General features: G+C 48.4%; 1 protein-coding gene across 3 annotated transcripts in view; it reads left to right on the top strand.

Annotated features, from left to right (window-relative positions):
• The window catches only part of FBXW4 (F-box and WD repeat domain containing 4), an 83,366-nt gene that overhangs the window by 36,720 nt on the left and 27,635 nt on the right, over window positions 1–19,011 (top strand). The window lies entirely within an intron of this gene.

Genomic DNA, 19,011 nt, shown 5'->3' with positions numbered 1-19,011 from the left:
AAATCATATTTTGTTGTGATTTCCCTCCCCCCGCCACACCTTTTCCATGTTCTTGGATTCAGACTTGTCTCTAGCCCTGCTCAGCTGCACTGCTGTCTCCTCCTCTGCACGTCCGACAGCAAAATCATAGTCCAGCTTTTCGAACAATGGTCATAGTGGTCACAGTGGAGTATTAATATTTTGATTTTCACAGGATACTGGAAGCAGCAGCCCTATCTAAAGTTGGTGCACTTTAGGCAGTGTGCACACCAGTCATGGAGCACAAAAAAGCACACCTACTGAAGGCAGGAGCTGGCCTGCTCTGAGGCGGCGTGAAAGCCAAGGCCCTGATCCTCTTAATAGCAGGGGTAAGCTTGGTGACGCAGAACATGGGGTCCCCAGGCCTTGTTCTTTTCTTGATTTTCCATGCTTAATCTGTCCCATCTAGAGAGGTGTGACTTTTGGCTTCAGGATGGAGATATTTATGTCTGTGTTGCTTCTTGATGCTTCAGTGGTGCTAGAGGTGGGGATAGGCAGGTCATTATGCTAGCAAAGTGTGACGCTTCATACTGGCTTCTTTCTAGGAGCTGAGCTAGACAGGAAGACACAAAGAGAGGCTGGAAGGCAGTGTGGAGGATAAGCTTTCCACGTATAAATATTTCCACAGGAGGCCACTGTGCACCTGTGGGAGTTGCTTCTCTTCCTTTGTGTGTGGCTTGTTGCACATGTGACATGTGTTGGTTGAACAGAGCGAGAAGGAAAAGCTGAAACCTGCAAGGTAAAGTGGAATGGACCCCTTTCTGCTTGAGGCCACCAGAAGTGGCCATCTCTTCTTTCTGTGTTGATTGGGGAATTTTGATAGAGATTATCTTGAGTCTGACCCTGGATGAGTCCTGTAGTGCCTGATCAAAACTCTGTGGAGTCTCAGAAGCACTGTTTGCATATGGGACGCTGTCCAGGTTTACTCAGCCATCGCTTAGCACATGCTCCTCACCCTGAACTCACTGCTCTGTGGCCTGCTGGGGCTGTAGAGGGGCCTAGCTCAGAGCATATGACCCACTGTCTCCGTTTCTCCTGAGGGCTCTACTCCTGCAGAATGCTTCTCTTGTTATTTTTTGCTTTGTTGCAGTGATAGCATTAGTTTTCCTGGCCAAGCCTGGGCCCCTTTCCTCTTGGTCCTGAATGAGAGAAGACCAGGTGAGGGACTGGAGTTGGGGTACTATGGTAAATGACCCAAGAGAAGAGAAGGGTCAGCTGGGCATGAAGGTGAGATTTGTAACATTTGCCGAGAAAGAGGGACACATGGGTTAAAGTGTTTGAAGCACTCTACTTTTCCTGGCCAGTTTGAATCTCCGTACTATCCAGGGCAAGCTGTAGTTGAGAGTAAAAACAAACAATTAGCACAAAAATAAAGATTACTGAAAGGATTCTTCACTTATTAGAGATTTGTGGCCAAGAAAATCCTTCTTTGCCAGCTGGTAATGCCAGGTCTAGGGCTAAGGAGAGGAAAAGTTAGTTTTAAAATTACATTAGTTTGGGGACTTCCTTGGCAGTCCAGTAGTTAATACTCTGTACTTCCAATGCCGGGGGCATGGGTTCGATTGCTGGTTGGGGAACTACGGTCCCACGTGCCATGTGGTGTGGCCAAAAAAAGAAAAAAAAATACATTGGTTTGGCAGTATCAAAATAAAAATGTGGATACTTTTACATAAATTCCACTTCTTGAAATTTATCCTAAGGCAATAATCAAACAAGTATGTAAGATGTATACAAAAAGATTTATATTAAGAACACATAAATATCTATTAATAAATGTGAGGTTGAATATTTTATGGTACATTAACCCAGTAATACTATATAGCTATTAAAAGGATGGTATAGATGAATATATTTCTTGACTCCCAAAGATGTCATAGTGTTGAATGAAAAAAAAGGTCACAAAGTAGTATGATAATTATTTGACTATCTTTTCAGTTATTTCTTATGTGGTAGATTTCTGCTAACATTTACTTTCTTTTTATTCTTTTGCATTTAAGTTTTTTTTGTTGTTGTTATAATGAGCCTAATAGAAAAAAACAAGTGGATTCTTTATCGTCTTAGTCACCAGAGAAGCCCAGAAAAAACATAAATTGCATTTAAATGTCTGTTTCAGTATCAGGTAACAGTAGAGAGAATCCTTCCTTTTCCCCTTACACAGTTCTTAAATTAAGGATGTATGAATCTGTATTTATTATTTTAAACAGTTTTATTCAAGTATAATTTACATACCATAAAGTTCACCCATTTTAAGTGTACAGTTCCATGAGTTTTAGCAAATTTATAGAGTTGTGCAACCACAGTCATTTTAGAATATTTCCATCTCCCTGGAAATGTCCTTCCTTGCATTTACTTTTGCAGCATTAAACATGGTTTCATACCTGGGACCTTTTGTGGGAAAAGAAATGTTAAGATACTGAATATTAAAAAAAACCCCAAAAAACAGTGTAATATATATGGGGCTTCCCTGGTGGCCCAGCTGGTAAAGAATCTACCTGCAGTGTGGGAGACCTGGGTTTGATCCCTGGGTTGAGAAGATCCCCTGGAGAAGGGAATGGCTACCCATTCCATGGAATACTGGCCCAGTATTCCATGGACTGTATATCAGTCCATGGGGTCCCAAAGAGTTGGACACAAATGAGTGACTTCCACTTTCACTTTCAGTATATGTATGGAATTTAGAAAGATGGTAATGATGACCCTATATGCAAGACAGCAAGAGAGACATAAATGTAAAGAACAGACTTTTGGATATGAGAGAATAGCACTGAAGCATGTATATTACCACATGTAAAACAGATGACCAGTGCAAATTCGATGCATGCTTTGGGACAACCCAGAGGAATGGGGTGGGGAGGGAAGTGGGAGCGGGGTTTAGGATGGTGGGATACATGTACACCCATGGCTGATTCATGTTGATGTATGGCAAAAACCACCACAATATTGTAAAGTAATTAGCCTCCATTTAAAATAAATTAATTTTTTAAAAAGTGTAAACTTGGAACTGTTTCTCTATGTAATGCATATCACTGAGTGTCCACCTTGTAGATGTATCAAGAATACTGCCATGTGCAAGATACATGGGGAACATGAAGCACAAGAAACAGTTTTTACTATTCAGGGACTTATATTCCAGTTGGGAAAACAATGCATGTACTCAGCAGCTTATTCCAGTATATATGCAGTGTGAGTGCCATCAACTGTCAAGATTATTGATAGGAAATCAGAGAAAAGCAGGAGCTTTTTTGTTAAGTCAGGAGAACTTCCTGGATGACATGGAGTTTGAAGTGGGATTTAACCAATGGCTGTATTAAGTGGCAGAAGGGAACTTGAGGCAAGGGGAGTGGTATGAGCAAAGACATAATCAGGGATGGGGAATGTCGTTCAGAGCAGACAAGTTTGGCTGGCTAGGGTGCAGGATTTGTGTAAAGGAGTAGTGGCTAGTATGGCTGGAGGGGAGCTTTGGGGCCTGGTTTTGGAGGCTTTGAAGAGCAGGGTTTAACTTTAACCTGAGGATAATAGGGAGCCATGAAAGATTTTTTGGCCAGATTGAAGCAGTTAAATGATTAATGTGGTGGTACAGTGTATATAGGATGGGGCTTCCCAGCTGGCTCAGTGGTAATGAATCCACCTGCCAGGGCAAAAGACATGGGTTCGATCCCTAGGTCGAGAAGATCTCCTGGAAGAGGAAATGGCAACCCACTCCAGTATTCTTGCCTGGGAAATCCCATGGACAGAGGAGCCTGGTGGGCTATACAGTCCATGGGGTCGCAAAGAGTCAGTCGGGACTTAGTGACTAAACAACAACAGTGTATAGGATACTCTGGAGTGGGGGAGACTGAGGCTGTTTGAGTACTTTCTGGGAGTGCACTTTGTGAGCAGTGAGGGGCTGGTTTCCTGAGGACACTGAGAAGACACCCTTGGATTCAAGAGAAACAGGAAAAACTCTGTAGGTGGTTGTGACTGCTTGTGGGAGAAAGACCTGCAGGAGGACCTGATGGCAGGAGGGGGCTAGGGCTTTGAGAAGATGGAGTTCCATTTGAGGCAGTGAAGGGATAGTCAGTAGCCTTAGCCAGAGACAGCCAGGAGTGGTGGCCTGGAGCTCAGACACAGGGTTAAGATGTGGGAGGCTTCAGCATGGAGACCGCAGTTGAAATAACAGGAGGGATTAGCACCAAAAGGGGAGCTCAGAGAGAATTAAAGACAGCTGGGCAGGAGGAAACGAAGAAGCAAAAGGTCTGCTCACAGAGGCAGGTGGAAAAGTAGGAGCAGAGGGAGAAGGAGCGGGACAAGGCATCCCCAAGAGTAGATGGTAGGCACCGGAAGGTTTGGGGGCAACTTCTGTAAATGCTCCATATCTCGCCTGTGATGCCGCCTCCCTGTTCTAAGTGACAGAGAAGAGAGAGAAGAGGAAAAGGCATAACTTGATATTGATTGATGGAGATTTTTAAGCAGTTTATTCTCCTTGCTTGATTTAAGCCTTTTGTAGTTTTCATCCCACAAAAAGTCCTAAGTTTTGCTTTCTCTCAAGTTCTTTCCTCTGGTTCCTGTTCTGTTCTCTATTGTTCTACCCTGTGGTTATGTTTTTTCCTTAAGGGTTGTCTACTTTGGGCATGGTAATATTTTTTATCTCATTTCACAAAACCGCTCAGTGTAAGCTGAGTTTTGGGAGGGTCAGCAACTGAGCTGGTGATGCTGAGTGACGTTGTGAGAGAGTATCCTGCATCCCAGTGTTTTTCTCCATGTGTAGTAGTATTCTGGGCAAAGCGAGACAGGCTGATTTGGAGAAAGAAGAAAGCCAGTCGACCACTTGGCCATTTGGAGAGATTTGGCATTAGAGCTATGGGGACTGCCCAGGCTCTGGTCTTGCTTGGGCAGCTACGCCTGTCCAAAAACTTTTTCTTTAAAGAGAATTAAATAGAAACTTTCAAATCCTCCTTGGGTTTTTGAGGGTAGTAATTCCAGGGGCTTGTCAGTTGTGTTTGAAGCTAGTGGTGAAGAGGGCGGAGTGAGGAGAAGCGAGGGGGTGGAGATGGGAAGCAGAGTAGGAATCAGAGAGAGAAATTTTATTGAGGGAGAGTTTGCTGGGTTTATGGGAGGGAATCTCTCCCCTCCTCCCCAGTCGGGTTTGAAAGGGCCGGTGAATCTTTGATTAGGTGCAGGTCAAAAGAATTTACACATTGTGACCTTAATAACTAGAGGTGATTGGCAGGCGGGCTGTGGGGAGGGGGCTGCGGGCCCCTTTCATCTCACTTAGCACAGAGGAGAAACAATGGGCCAGCCGATTTTCCTTGTTGTCCCTTGTTTGAAAAGGTCTGGTGTCTCTACTAGGTACCTGTGACATGGGGGTCTTGATTGGGGTCTCATAAAGGCCCCTGTCAGTGTGTCCAAAGGCCAAGAATACAAAAGCAAGCAGTGGGTGGGGGTCTCAGCTGACCACTGAAGAAGGGAGGGGAGGGCCCGGGAGTCAGTGGAGGGAGAAGCAACCCCCGAGGGGAGCCCTTATAGAAGGAGGGGAGGAGGAGGGTAGAGAAGGGCCATTTTTGTCCCTAACTCATCAAGCACATCTGCAGAATTGTCCAAGCTGCTGCCTCCCAGTTTCAAAAGAAAAAAATGATCGTTTGATAAACCGTCTCTGATTCACCACTTTCTCACAAGGGTGGGAGACCCAGCCCTGACCTCTGTATGATTTCACATCAGGACCAGGCTTTCTTTCCCCCACCCCCAAATTGCTAGAGAAACTTTGAAATGTATCCTGTGGCTTTCTCTCTCCCTTCTTCAAGCGCCCCCCCACCCCCATTTCCCACCGTCTCCACCCCACTGGCCTCTGTTTTCTCCCTGGGTGCTCCGGAGTGTAGGCGAGTAATTAGTCCCCTCTTTCTGGGGCACAATGAAGCCAGGGTGTTTGGTGGGCCCCTTCCCACCGCTCGCAGGGCCGGGGGCCTAGGGGGAAGAACCAGGTGGCATGTGCAGTGTATTCCAAGCCTGTACAATCGTGGGGGCACGGGGCTGGGGGGCTCAGGGACTAGTGTGCGCCTGCTTCTCGAAGGAATGTGCAGAGGCGCATGCATTAATGGTCCCCACACAATGCTTGCATTTTTTTTCCAGGCAGAGGCATCTTCCCCGTGAAAAGGCCACCGAACCTGGAGCCCAGGCGGGCGCTCAGGCTGCAGCAATGCGTTCTTTCCCACCCTGCGCTTAGTCACTTGGAGCTAACATGGGAGACCAACAGGCCGCGTCTCCCGAGAGCCCGATCTTTGTATCCGATGTGTGCTCCCCCTCTGCCCTGTCAGTTTTGTGTGTTCACGGAGTGTTGATTTTAATGCGGGCCTGTGTTGGGCTGGGAGGCCAGACTGGGGGGGGCTCGGGTCTTTGTCTTGCAAGGCCTCCTCTTCTTGGAGGGTCTTGGGCCCTGGAGGCTAGTGGCAGATTTGGGAGGTAGGGTGAGATGCCAGCTCTGGCTGGCAGAGGATTCCCCCATCCATGTGTCTGTCACAGACCACCGTGGGGTGCCTGGAAAACAAGAGTACAACGGGATGCTCAGGCACATGCTTGCTTGCCCTCCCCCCACCCCCAAGGGGGGTGGTTAGTTCTACCACGTAAGGCTGCCAGTTTGAAGTGAGTTATACCCGCCTTGTGACAGCCTGGCAGAAGCACAGATTGTGAGTCTCAGGGAGCCAGGGCAGGGCCATGTCTTCAGGGGTCAGAGGAGGTGGAGGCAAGCACAGGGCTGCTCAGAGAGCACCAGGCTGCTGCAGATGACGACCCAGCAATTGGGAAGGATCAGGGGCGAAGAGGTCTGGGCAGAAAAGAGGCAAAGTGTCTGGGGGAGCATCAACAGATCTCAAATGCTCATCTTCAGCAGTTAAGGGGAGAATCCCTAGAAACCAAGGACAGAATGGAGGCATTTTCTCCAGTGAGAGGGCCTGGGCCCTTATCACAGGTAGACGCCCTAGGGATGGTCCACCAGGATGTCTTTGGTCTTTACCATTTGCCTCACTGAGTATAGCCAAGTGCCGGGAGCTGGGGGAGAAGGTCTTTACCCATTCTGGGCTCCTCACTTGGCTGGATGCCTATGCATAATGTGAAGAGAAGAGACTCTGGGAGCTCAGCCTGGTTGCGGCATGCTGTACTTCTGGGGAGAGGGAAACTTTGGGGTACCTTTGAGTCAGGGAGCTGGTGGGGGAGGACCTGTCCACCCCACACCCATGGCCAGGCCGTGGTCCTGGCATCTGGTATGGCCCTGAGGGTGTGGCCTTCATTTTAGAAATCAAGTTTTTAGAAAGGGACAGTGTCCTCACTTTCCATATGATCAGAAGGCAGAGATGTGGTCTGGCCACTGAGATGAGGTGGCCCTGGAGAGGCATCCTGCCAAGGTTCCCAAGCACAGGGACTCCTCTGTGCTACTGTTGGCAACCCATCGAACTGTCTCGGGGATTGGTGCCAGTCACACGCCAGGCCTGATGAGGGGAAAGAAGCTGGAGCTCCAAGGCCTTTGAGGGGCCTGAGTCCCAACGGGGCCCATCACTAAGGAGCTTTGGGTTACTCGGTGGCAAAACATTTATTTCATTGAGAAACAGACACTCACAGCAATACCTACCCCCTCTCTTTTCCTTTAACTCTTCTTTTCTCTTACCCAAATGCTGTTTTTCCCTTCCCTTCTCTTCTACTTTGAGGACAGCTCATAAAGAGCCTGAAGGAGACAGAGTGTGTGTATGGATGTGATGATGAAGGGAAGGGGTGTTAGGGATGGTCGGACTAGGGCTCCATGGTTACAGAAAACACAGTCACTTCTCCCAGGTTGTCCTGCCAGGGCCTGGCTGGGAGGCACCAACAGATTATAACCTTTAAATGCAAACTCGATGAAGGAGAGAGATGGAAGCATGGAAACAAATTAGATATATCTATAGGGGGTGTTCAGTTGGAGAAAATGAGCATTTCTTACTAATTGGAGCACAGGGCATTTCATTATTAAGTTTCATTATAAAGGGAAGAGTTGCAGCAGGCCTCTTTGGGGATTCCCTGGGCTGTTTTTTCCCCTTTAAAAAGTATAATTGTATTTAGGTTGGAGGCAGAGGCAAGAATTGCTCTTAATAACTTTATAGAGTGCTGGAATTTCAAGCAGCATTTGGAGCAAGGTGGAGGGAGAGATGGACCAGTGGAGGTTGCTCAGAGTCTTCCCTCATTCCTTGACAATATAAGGCAAAAAAGCCCTGGTCCGCGTCGGGACCTCAGTTCTGGAACTAAGACTGAAGAATTTGGAATGACAATAAAAATGTTGATCAGAAACCCTGCTGTCCTGGGAGACCTGATATTTGATCATCTTAACTTTTGTACTGAAATTACAAAATGGCCGAATGCAGATGCAGTGCAATGGTTTAACATAACTGCTGTTCCTAGAAAGCATAGACCCTTCCCCTCTGGGGCCAGGGAAGGAGTGGGTTGGGCTACGCTGGCCTTTAACTGGTTCTGGTTCGATGCACAGTAACTTCTGTCTAGGCAGGTCCTCCCTGGTCCATAGAGGATTATCTAAATCAGTCAGCTTGGTCTTAAAGTTCCAACTCCTTTTCCTACTGCTGCTTCCCCAGGGCTCATGTCCAAATTTCGATCAGTCCCCAAGAAAACTCTGGTCTAGGGTGCTTATTAAAGACACACCTTGTCTAGGTTCTGGGTAGTCAATCAGATTATCTGGTGTTCAGTGTTCTTAGGGAAGCTGAGAAAAGGTATTGTTGGTCATGGGAGACTTTTTCGCAATGGCTGGGGTCCTAAGAGCAGGAGTACAAAAATCTCATTTAGAATCAATGCTGCTTGTGACTTCATCAAAGGACTAGAGTTTTTGCTTTTTTCCACTCAAACCATCTTTTGGTTTTAATCCACAGGTTTCTGCCTAAGCTCAACCTCCCTGAGGTTCCTGGGACTTTAAATACACAGGATGCCTTCCTATGATGGGTAGACCTGATCCCTTTCTCCAGGTGACTGGATAATTTATGAGCTCATTGAGCACCTGTAGGAGGCAGCTTATTTCTATCTTCTCTCCCCTCCCTTTTCCCCCATTCCTCCCCACGAAAAGGGAAAAGTTTCCCTCTGTGTACTTTCCACTTTTCTAAAGAAAAGGAGAGGAGATGATCAGAGAAATCAATTAGCCCTTAATGAAAATGAACTGAATAGTAGATAGCCAGTGCTAGGTTTTTAATTTTGGGGCACAGGTCCAGTGCCCTTCTCTCTGTGGTGCTGTTGTATACCTCTGCCAGCTGTCTCTGAGCCTGTGCATCTGTAAAGTGTGTGTCAGGGTGTCAGGCAGGTTCCCTGGTCTCTGGGAGCCCCCACCCGCAAGCACAGACCACCTGAGATGATCCACGGGGAACCGTCTGCCTTAACCTTCATTACTTTGTGTTGATGTCATTGCTTCTCCTGGGCCAGAGTCACCTCAAGAAGACAGCTCAACATAAGCGAGTGTATGTTTATGTGGATTCTGGTTTTAAAACTTTATTTTTGTCTGCCCTGGGTCTTCATGGCTACTCATAGGCTTCCTCTAGTTGCAGTGAGTGAGCGCTACTCTCTAGTTGCGGTGTGGTGGCTTCTCTCGTTGCGGAGCGTGCACTCAGTAGTTAGAGGCACGTGGGCTTAGTCACTACATGGCATGTGGGATCTTCTCGGACCAGGGATCGAACCTGTGTCCCCTGCATTGGCAAGTGGATTCTTATCCGCTGTACCACCAGGGAAATCCTATGTGAATTCTTCAAGCCACTGGGTTTCATCCTTTTCTCTTCCTTAGAGCATCAAGGAGAAGCTCTGGACCTAGTTATTGAGTTTCTGGCAATCGCTGTGTTTCCTGAAGTTTTTATTTTTTTGTTCAGGTTATCTTTTGCCCAGTCTTTTTGTTGTGACTCTCCTTCTCTGTGAATTTTCCTTCTGTTGATGGTGGAGTGCAAGGAAATGCTGTTTTCTGGAAGAAGATGTGTGCTTCTCAAGCAAGTCACAGTGGATGCTTGTGGTCGTGTGGGAGAACACGGCTTGAGCACAGAAGAGGCAGGAGCTGTTGAAGTAGCAGAGGCCCAGGACTGTACTGGTAGCAGCTGACCTGAGGGTTCCAAGCAGCCTCATCAAAAGGGTCTAGACTCCTTGGCTGTTCCACAGAAGGAGCAAGGAAGGGGAGGGGAAATGGATTCTCTCGAAACCTTTGACTTGAGAATACCTCAAGTCAGCCGCAGCCAATAGTACCCCATATGTGGCACAGGTTCCATGTAGCAGTGAAAGTCTGAAGTGAGGTGGGTCAGCCAGCCAGTAAATCTGGAACCCATACCTCTGTCAAATGTGTTTGCAAATCTGTCTCTTGTCTTTGCATTCGTCTGAAAGGTTTTTGTCCCATCCCAAGTAGCCTAGTGGGAAAGAGGAAACTTCAAATCAAATGAGCTTTTTAGAATCCTAACTAATGTTTTTCCAAAGAGAAGAACCCATAGTTTTTATAGTTTGTGATTTCAAAAATGCATGAAAAAAACATGCCACCAGAAAGAAATCTGTTCCAAAGCAAGAGTTGGGCATGTGGTATGAGTGGGTTGAGCTTAACTTCAGGAATCGGATGGGATAGCAGGCAGCGGCTTGGGGAGGGGATTCCCAGGCCCAGTGTCTCCTCAAACTCCTGTGTGAAAAGCTCTCCTTTGTCAAAGACCCAGTGAGAACAGTCCCTCCCTTCTAGGCTGTAGGACTAAGGAAGGCCTGGAGTCAGGACTTTGGGGCCAGGTGGAAGGGAGCTAGCAGAGGCAGAATGACCTGTGAGTGAGGGCTCCTTTCTTGGAAATAATGAAGGAAGCAGATAAGTTCAGGTCCCCATTGGAATCTTGAAATATCCTGTGTCCATTGCCCAGGCGTGGGGCCAGGAGGACATCATTCTTAGGAATAAGTGGGCTCTGCAGTCGCTGGTATCATACCTCCACCTGGAAAGCCACATATACCCTTGATTAGGAGGACTGCATGGGTGTTTGTGGACCTGGGGAGCTGAAAGTCCCCGAGTTTTGTAGTGGGGTTGACTGTGCCCCAGCCCTAACTGTGCCCAACAAGGAGGTAGAAAACATCCCTCCTAGCCTCTTGGGACCACCTCTCACTCCACTGGGACTTCAAGTCTCAGAAGAGGGATAATATGAATTAGGTGCTGTGGGATCACTGTTGGCTATTCATGATCTGTATCCTGGGTTTGAAATTAATTGGATCGCAGAAAAAACTTCTATTATTTTTTAAAACCACGTAAATACCCCCAAACCAAATTAACCCCCATACCTTTCATCCTTCTCCTTCTCCCTGTGTCTTTATTTGCTGGGTAGTGAAAAGTGCTTTCCCCAGCCTCCTTTGGGTTGCCATGCTGAACAAAGTGAGAAACCCAGGGAAGGAGGCAGCTGGTGCCAAAACGGCTGGCTGACCTGCTCCCCCCCAACAACCACCACCACACACACACCCTGCAGCCCTGAGTCCCCTGGCCTGCCCCGACCGCCTCACCGTCTGGGCTGCAGCCCAGACAAGCAAAGGCGCCTTGACCAACAACAAGCCCCAGCTTTGTTGGGCCTGTGGGGGAAATGCTTTCTGGAGCTCAGGGATCTCCTCTGAGAACCACCTGTGCCTCCCGGCCTCCTGCCTGGCCTGGGCCTTCTGGCACAGGGGCCCCTGCATTCCAGCCAGGAGGCTGGTGGTAGAAAGTGAGGGGGAGCGAGGGAGAGACTAAGGGGGCTGTGGTCAGTTTGAGGGTGCACAAATTCCAATCCTTCCCTTTAAGGCCCCTGGTTGGATCAAGGTCTCCTGCTGCCCTGGCCAGGTTAAATTTTGTCCTGTCTGTCATCAGCCTTGATGGTAGCTTTCCGGGGTAGTCTGTAGGACAGGGACAGGGAACCGGAAGTCTCTCTTCTTACCCAGCCTCTGGTGTTTCTGGATGGAAACGATACAGATTCCTTTCATTAGGCCATTTCTGGACCAGGAGTCCCCAGTGCCTCTCTAATGCCTAGCTGATGACGGCGATAATGATGCAGACAAGGGTGACTGACATGCTTGCCAGCTGAAATGCCAAGCACTATGCCAAACACTTTATATCTCACTTAATCCTTCCAGATAGGTACTGTCACCATCATCAGGCAAGGAAACTGAGGCCTAAGAGAGGTTATTAACATGCTCAGAGTCACATCCGGTAATTAACTCAAACCTGGGTTTGAGTCCCAGCTTCTGACTCTGGAGCTCATGGCCTTTAACTACTCTGCTACCTTGTCTGCTTCCTGGCCCACAAGGATCTTGCTCTCATTTGGGATTAGAATTTGTTGATTGTCTTGAATTGTTTCCAATTTAAATAAAAAAAGCGAACTAAAGACTTAACTCTCTGACTGGACCATAAGTTTTGGGTTTTTGGTTTTCTTGAACATCCTAACTCCTAGCACAGGGCTGGCTTGGATAGCCTTCAGGTAATTGTTGAAAGAATGAGGCCCCTATCTATTCCTGCCTCCAGCTTAGGAAGTGCCCATGCAAGGCCTTGTTGAATGAGAGTGCTGGTCAGTCTCAGGGCAGGAGCATCCATCCAGAGTGGGGTTGGTGGCTGTGCAGGTGGGACACCAGACTGATGCGGAGGAGAGGAAGATACAGAATCTAGGCCTGATGTGACTGGAGCTGAGCCAGTTGTTTTGCGGAAGAGGCCTGCTTGTCCCCTGCAGGTCATCGAGATGGGCTGCTCCCAGAAGGCGGAGGCTGTTGCAGGGGTGGTAGGGTGTGAAGAGGGTCTGCTTTCATGTTTCTGAACCGCAGGTGTTTGGACTAGCCACGCTTTGCTTTGGAGACTCCTCTGTAGAGAATCACTTGGAACTTCTTTCGGCAGGGCTGGAGGCGGGAGTGAGGCAGGAGCTAGCTCTAGTCCCTAAGAGCTAGTCCAGGCCAGTGAGGGAGCACGGTGGGGGTGGCATTTCACATGGTGGTAGTTTTTATGGCTAGGTCTCAACGTTGGATAAATAGGTAAAAAGTTTGACCTGACTGCTGCCTAGAAGCCACACGCTGAACTGCTCCAAGTGCCCCAGACTGATAGCCACTGAATGTAGTTTGCCTGGGTTCTTACAGGCTGTGAACTGAGGTCGTTGATGGCAAATCCCCATGGACCACGATCCTACTTCTGTGGGTATGACTGGAGGGAGCTGGGAGGCAGGGCCACAGAGAGCAGTAGCCTATGCTATGGGGAGCTCGTCAGTCCAAGCTCTGCTGGGTCACAGTGTTTGTTACTAGTGGAGGGTTCCTAGTGCAGCGGGCCTGCAGAGTATCTGGTTCTGGGATTTCCAGGCAAGGTTCTGAGGTCTGCATCAAAGGCAGGAAGGTTGGAAGCCACCTGGTTGAGGCTCAGCCCCTACCCCTCACCTCTGTTCAACCAGAATAGCTTCTCTGGTTCCTGTTTAATACATCTATTAGAGATGCTAACTCACAAACGTTTTGTGTTGCTTTTGTAAAAAGTTAAACACAACACTGTAGGATAACTGTTACCCATTTTACAGACAAGAAATGTGAGGCCTCCGGAAGTTACAGGCTTGCCGGGTCAAACAGCTTGTGAGCAGCTGATCTGGTCCTGAATGCGGGCCTGCTCAGCCCAGCTCCGGCCTTTCCCCGGTCCCACAGCGCTGCCTGCCCTGGCCTGTGTGCTCTTTCCTGTGTGTATCGCAGCTCATCTGTCACCCAGACCTTCTGTTTCTAGTTTTCATTTTTTTTGTTCTTTCAAGGAGGACTGCTTGTCTCTCTCCTAGGTCTGGGGTCAGGGCTGTCTTAGGGCAGGTTGTGAGAGGCTGGCAGGCCTGCGTCGTTACTTCCACTGCTAGAGCCCACACTCTGGCCTTCGGGTACTTTGGCACTGAGCTTCTGCTTTCACCCTGTGCCTCCTTAGCCTCAGAGCTACCCGCAAGTAGAGGACTCTCTCCTCTGCTTAGCTGGGCTTGGGTAAGGGCTGCTGTGGCGGCAGTAGTGGGCCTGAGTGTTAGAGGGAGTCCTAGGCCTCCCATCTCCTGGAAGAGTCTCTCCCTAAAGCCGAGGTGTCCGTGAAGACCCAAGATCTAATGTGAGCTCCAGCCCCGGGCCCTCTGAGAAAGCCGGACAGACACAGCACTGCAGCCCTCTGGCCCCTCTTGTCCTGCCGCAGCTCAATCCACCACCTTTTTTCCTTCTTCTTTGCTTCATAAATGCAGAGCTGTGGTGCCAGTCTTGCATGCCTCTGCCTCCCAGAAAGCTACTTGGGGCCACTGGCCCTGACTGGAAGACACAGATAGGGTGGTTGATGATGTGGGTCCCTTGTCCAGGCCCCAGTCCCAGCTGCCCCCACAGCCCTGGTCTGGCTCACTGCGGGGCTCAATTCAGAGGCCTCTTTTGTTTAACTTGCACAGAGCAGCCCCAGCTCACCGTTCCCACATGCCGAAAGTTTCCCCACCATTCAAGGGGAAGGCTGAAAAGCCCTCAGCTAATTGCGTTGGGCTGAAAATTACCACTTCCCTGCGTTCCCCTGCTGCTGAGGACATTTGTGTCACTGCTGTATTTAGGGGGAACAAAGGCCCCCTGTGGGGAGAGCCCAGGTACGAATGTGGGGTGGGGGGAGTAATTGCAGTCTCTCCAGGTGAAAGCCCCTGTTAAACTTCAGTAAGTCAATTAGGCTGGGGGGGAGGAGGGCAGAGACCCCCACAATAAACTGTTCCCACCAAGCAATTAAAGAAAATCATTTTAGCTTTGAGGAGAGAAACTGCTTATTAGAAATTTTGTGGGTCCCCCTCCTCTCCTACCCCAGCCCCGCTTAGGGATGAAACAACAAAACGCCTTCCTCAATAGAAGTGTTTCTCCTCCTCCCACTCATTGTGTGGCCTGAAAGCACTTACCGTGGGAGGGCAGAGGGAGGGACAGGCCCAAGAGGGAAGAGAATGGAAGGGGCTTAACACCTGTGCCGGCTGAAAATCACAAGTACCCAGGAAGACTGAGGAGAGAGGCTCCTGTGGGGCGCAATGGGCACACAGGGGTATTTGTATGTATGGGGTGTGCCTGTGCCCGTGGACCATTCTCGTCAGGAGTAGAAACACCAAACAGTGGGTGCAGCTGTGTGAGTATGTGTGCAGCATCTTGGGTGCCTCCTTACCAAAAGGAGCAAACACAGGCTGTGTGTGTGTGTGTGTGTCTGTCTACGTGTGTGTCTACCTCTGTTGGCAAGGCCAAGGCAACCCAGCTGGGCAGGCACCTCTTCCCAAGGCTGTGACTGGGCCCATGTTCTCTTTCCTCCCAGGAGCCAAATACCAGCACCTGGGAGTCGAGCCACAGAATAGCTTTCCGCCTCGGATAGTCGGCAACTGAGGGCTGAATGGCCAGCAGCCACCCACTGGCCCTGGGCTAGTCAGAGCAGGTCAGAGCAGGGGGTGAGGGATAGACCCGCTAATCTCCTCAGTGTTCTTCCTCGAGTTGCTTGGGTGGGGGTGAGGTGTGGTGACTCGGCAGAAAAGGAATCGGTGACCTGGGCTGGCACATGCTTTCTGGGTATCTGGCTTGGCTGGTATGGCTTATAGTGGAGTCTCCAGGTGGCAAAACCGCTCCCCTCAAATTTCTTCTTCCAAAGGAGAAGCCCAAGTTGGAAAGATAAGGTGATCTGATCTGGGGTGGGGGGCGGGCAGCAGACTTATACATCAAAAGTGTGTAATTTGGTAATTTACAGGTGTGTATGCACACATATATGCAGAGATTACATGTGGCTTAAGTGGGTAGGTACCGTACCCCACATCTTGGTACTTTAAGGGCATTTCTGGTGGCGCTGATGGTGGGCATGGCGTTGAGTCAGGTACTGCCCTGGCCCCAGTGCTTCGCTGTGGCTCCTGATGTGTTTGGCCTTTATTCCAGTGTTCCAAAGAGGTGAAATGAAACATTGAGGGGTTGACTTTTCCCAGAAAACAAATATGCCAAGTTATTTGCCTAGCATGGGGCCTTAGGAAGTAGAATTTGGTGCCTAGAGGCTGTTGACAAAGTCCTAAGCAGGAGCATGGAGGTGAGGTCTATGGAGAGCCAGGGCTGGGTGGAATTTGGGGGTCTTGGGTAGGTGTGAAGTAGCTGGGAGAGGAGCCGGAATGAGAGGCTGCTCACTGTGTCTGGCTCCACCCAGTAACTACCTGTAAGGAGATGGGTCTTTGGAGGAACCCGAAGCTCAAATGCTTGTCATGTTTTGCTTCAAATTTCTTATAGGTATATATAGAGAGAGTGAAGAAGGAAATGGCAACCCACTCCAGTATGTCTGCTTGGAGATATCCCATGGACAGAGGAGCCTGGTGGGCCACAGTCCATGGGGTTACAAAAAGTGGGACATGACTGAACGACTAATATTACTATATAGAGAGAGTTAAATAGATAGATATAGATACACATAAACGTGCACATATGTGTCTATTTATGCAATATTTAGTGATGTTTATAACATTTTTATACAACATATGATATCATTTATTATTTTATGCTCCAGAATGTGGTTGACCATGAATGAGCTTTGGTTTCCTGATATGTAATTTCTGACTAATGACTTCAAATGCCTTTCTAAACCTAGGGCTAGCTTCTTTAAAAAGAGAGAGAGAGAGAGAGAGGGGAATTCCCTGGTGGCCCTGTGGTTAGGGCTGAGCTTCCACTGCAGGGGACATGGGTTCAATTCCTGGTTAGCGAACTAAGATCCCACATGCTGTGTGGCATGGCCAAAAGAAAAAAAGAGTTTTAGGAGGACTACTTTAGGTATACGTGGGTTTAATTTTACATATGTGAGTTTTCTGCTTGGTTCCTTCTTCATTTTTTGGAATTTGTCACTCAGAGGGATTTAACAGTGGAATATACGAGATTGCTCTTAGGGTCAGATTTATCTTTCCCTTGGTTTTAGGACTACTGGTCCTGGGTCAAGATGGGAAAGGGATTAAAAAAAGTTGTAACAAAGGAATTGCTGGTGGTTTCAAAGTTTTAATTATGGGTGTGTATATTTTTTAACTTTCAAAATTTCAAACATATACAAAGAAAATAGTAAAATTGACTCCTATATTTTCATCACTATTTCAGTCATTTTGTGTGTCTTTATTCAAGTCAGATAAGTGCTGGGAAAGTATTGTTAGATTGCTTATTTCTCAGACGCCTGGCCCCATAGTTGTTGAAAATGGAAGGGTCTGAGAGTGGCCCAGACTCTGTCCTGGCAGAGTGAGCCTTGTGGTTTCCAACAGAATTTTTACTCTCATCAGTTTGTAAAAAGAAATCCCAGAGGCCCAGTCTCTGAAGATAGGGCTTTCTTCCTTAGAAACTATAACCCCCTGCCTCAAGCAGTATCCTTGTTATCTGCTGTCATGCAGACAGTCTCCCCACCCACCTCTGCATGGAGTGTAATTTTTTTCCCTGGCACTCTCTTTGGGCCTAAATGTAGGAAAACACGTCATACCCTTTCTGAAGTTCGAGGCCAGACTATGCTGCTCTGGTCATCTGCTCTCATAGGAGGCCTACCAGCTATTGATTTCATGGACGAGGCGTCTCTTCTTGGCTAGCCCTCAAGGTGTCCAGTGGGTGCCTGGCAAAGCCCTTTGCTTATTTGTCAGTGAGGACATTCAGGTGGATGAGAAGTCCAGTGGCTACTGAATTGAAGTTCTATAGCAGTCAGGATAAATTGTTTGTAAGTGACAGAAACCAAATTCACGTTAACTCGAATAAAACTGTAAATGTTTGGCTCATAAATCCAAGGGCAAAGCTGAGCAATCAAGTAAAGGAAGAGCAGGAGTCCAGCATCAGGAGTCCTGGACCCAGAGCCCGCAGTCTGCCAGGACTTAATGCCTCTAGTGCTCATCTCTGTTTCTGGATCTCAGCTCCTTTCTTTTTCCCAGTTGACCAGCTTATTCCAGAGGCTGCCAAGAGCTCCTGAGTTTGGCAGCTCATGGATTAAGTCATGGAGAAGGACTGGCATCCAGAAATCTCACTGGCCCTGCTTGGGTCAGCTGCCTACCCCTTGACTGGTTAACTGGCCAAGGAGGGAGATTATGTAAGAATATAGGAAGTCTCAGAATCAGCTGTGTGGAAGGAGCGTATAGGGCAGACAGAGCAGTTAGTGTCTGCTGTTTTCATAAAGGGCAAATTACTCCTTGACAGCCCGTCCCAAACGTCTAGGTGATGGCGCTAGTACGTATGTGGATGGTAGCAGCTTAGCACCTTGGCCGCCAGCTCTCACGGTCAGTCAGTCTGGAGGGAACTGTGGCATTATTGGCTTTCACCTCCTCTTTCTCACTTCATTACTGCTCTGCTGATTAGACATTCCTCCCTCTGTAAGCTGTTGATGGTGTCTTTAGAAAAATCTGCCACTTTTCTCACGTGTTCATGGGGGAAAAACCGGACTGCAGACACATGAGGTTGGACAAATGTGCAGTGGCCCAGGACCCTTCCAGTGGGCAGAGAGAGACGGGAGCCGAGTCCTGGGATGGCACAGACCTGACTGGGCCGCCTCCGGAGGAGAACGACTAGCAGGCGGCCAGAATTAGACTCCAGGACTTCAGCGGAACAGGATGGAACACACAGACTCCCGCCTCTCTCTTCTCAGTGCCATTGTCTAGAGGGCAGGAAATCTTGGAGAGGAGCAGAGTTCAAGGTCAAGATTGCTGGTGCTGCCCACTAATCTGGAAATAAGGAAGTCCCTTGGGATTTCACCTTCCTGAGAAGCCCTGTAATGAAAGACTTGCAGAGAAGGACCTCAGTATTCTTACTTTTCTCCTATCTCTAGCTGTGTAATTTTTCCTCCTCCCCCTGTACAGTAAGCCTCAGTCTGTGCCAACCTGAGGACTCTGGGGCCCTTAGTGTCTCTCATCACAGGGAAGGAGTTGACATGAGAGTTATTGCTTAAATCTGCACACCAGGGTTTACTGGTGGACCTCCTCTACAATAGAGACTTTCTTGAGGAATCAGTTTTTCCTCCTGTGTACATAGACATAGTCCTCTCCTTTCTTCTTTTCATGGATCCCATTTCTATAG

This window comes from Bos indicus, chromosome 26, assembly GCF_029378745.1.
Source record: "Bos indicus isolate NIAB-ARS_2022 breed Sahiwal x Tharparkar chromosome 26, NIAB-ARS_B.indTharparkar_mat_pri_1.0, whole genome shotgun sequence".
Classification (NCBI taxonomy): domain Eukaryota; kingdom Metazoa; phylum Chordata; class Mammalia; order Artiodactyla; family Bovidae; genus Bos; species Bos indicus.
The sequence above is the reverse complement of the archived record's forward strand: the minus strand, read 5'-3'. Positions and strand labels throughout refer to the sequence as shown.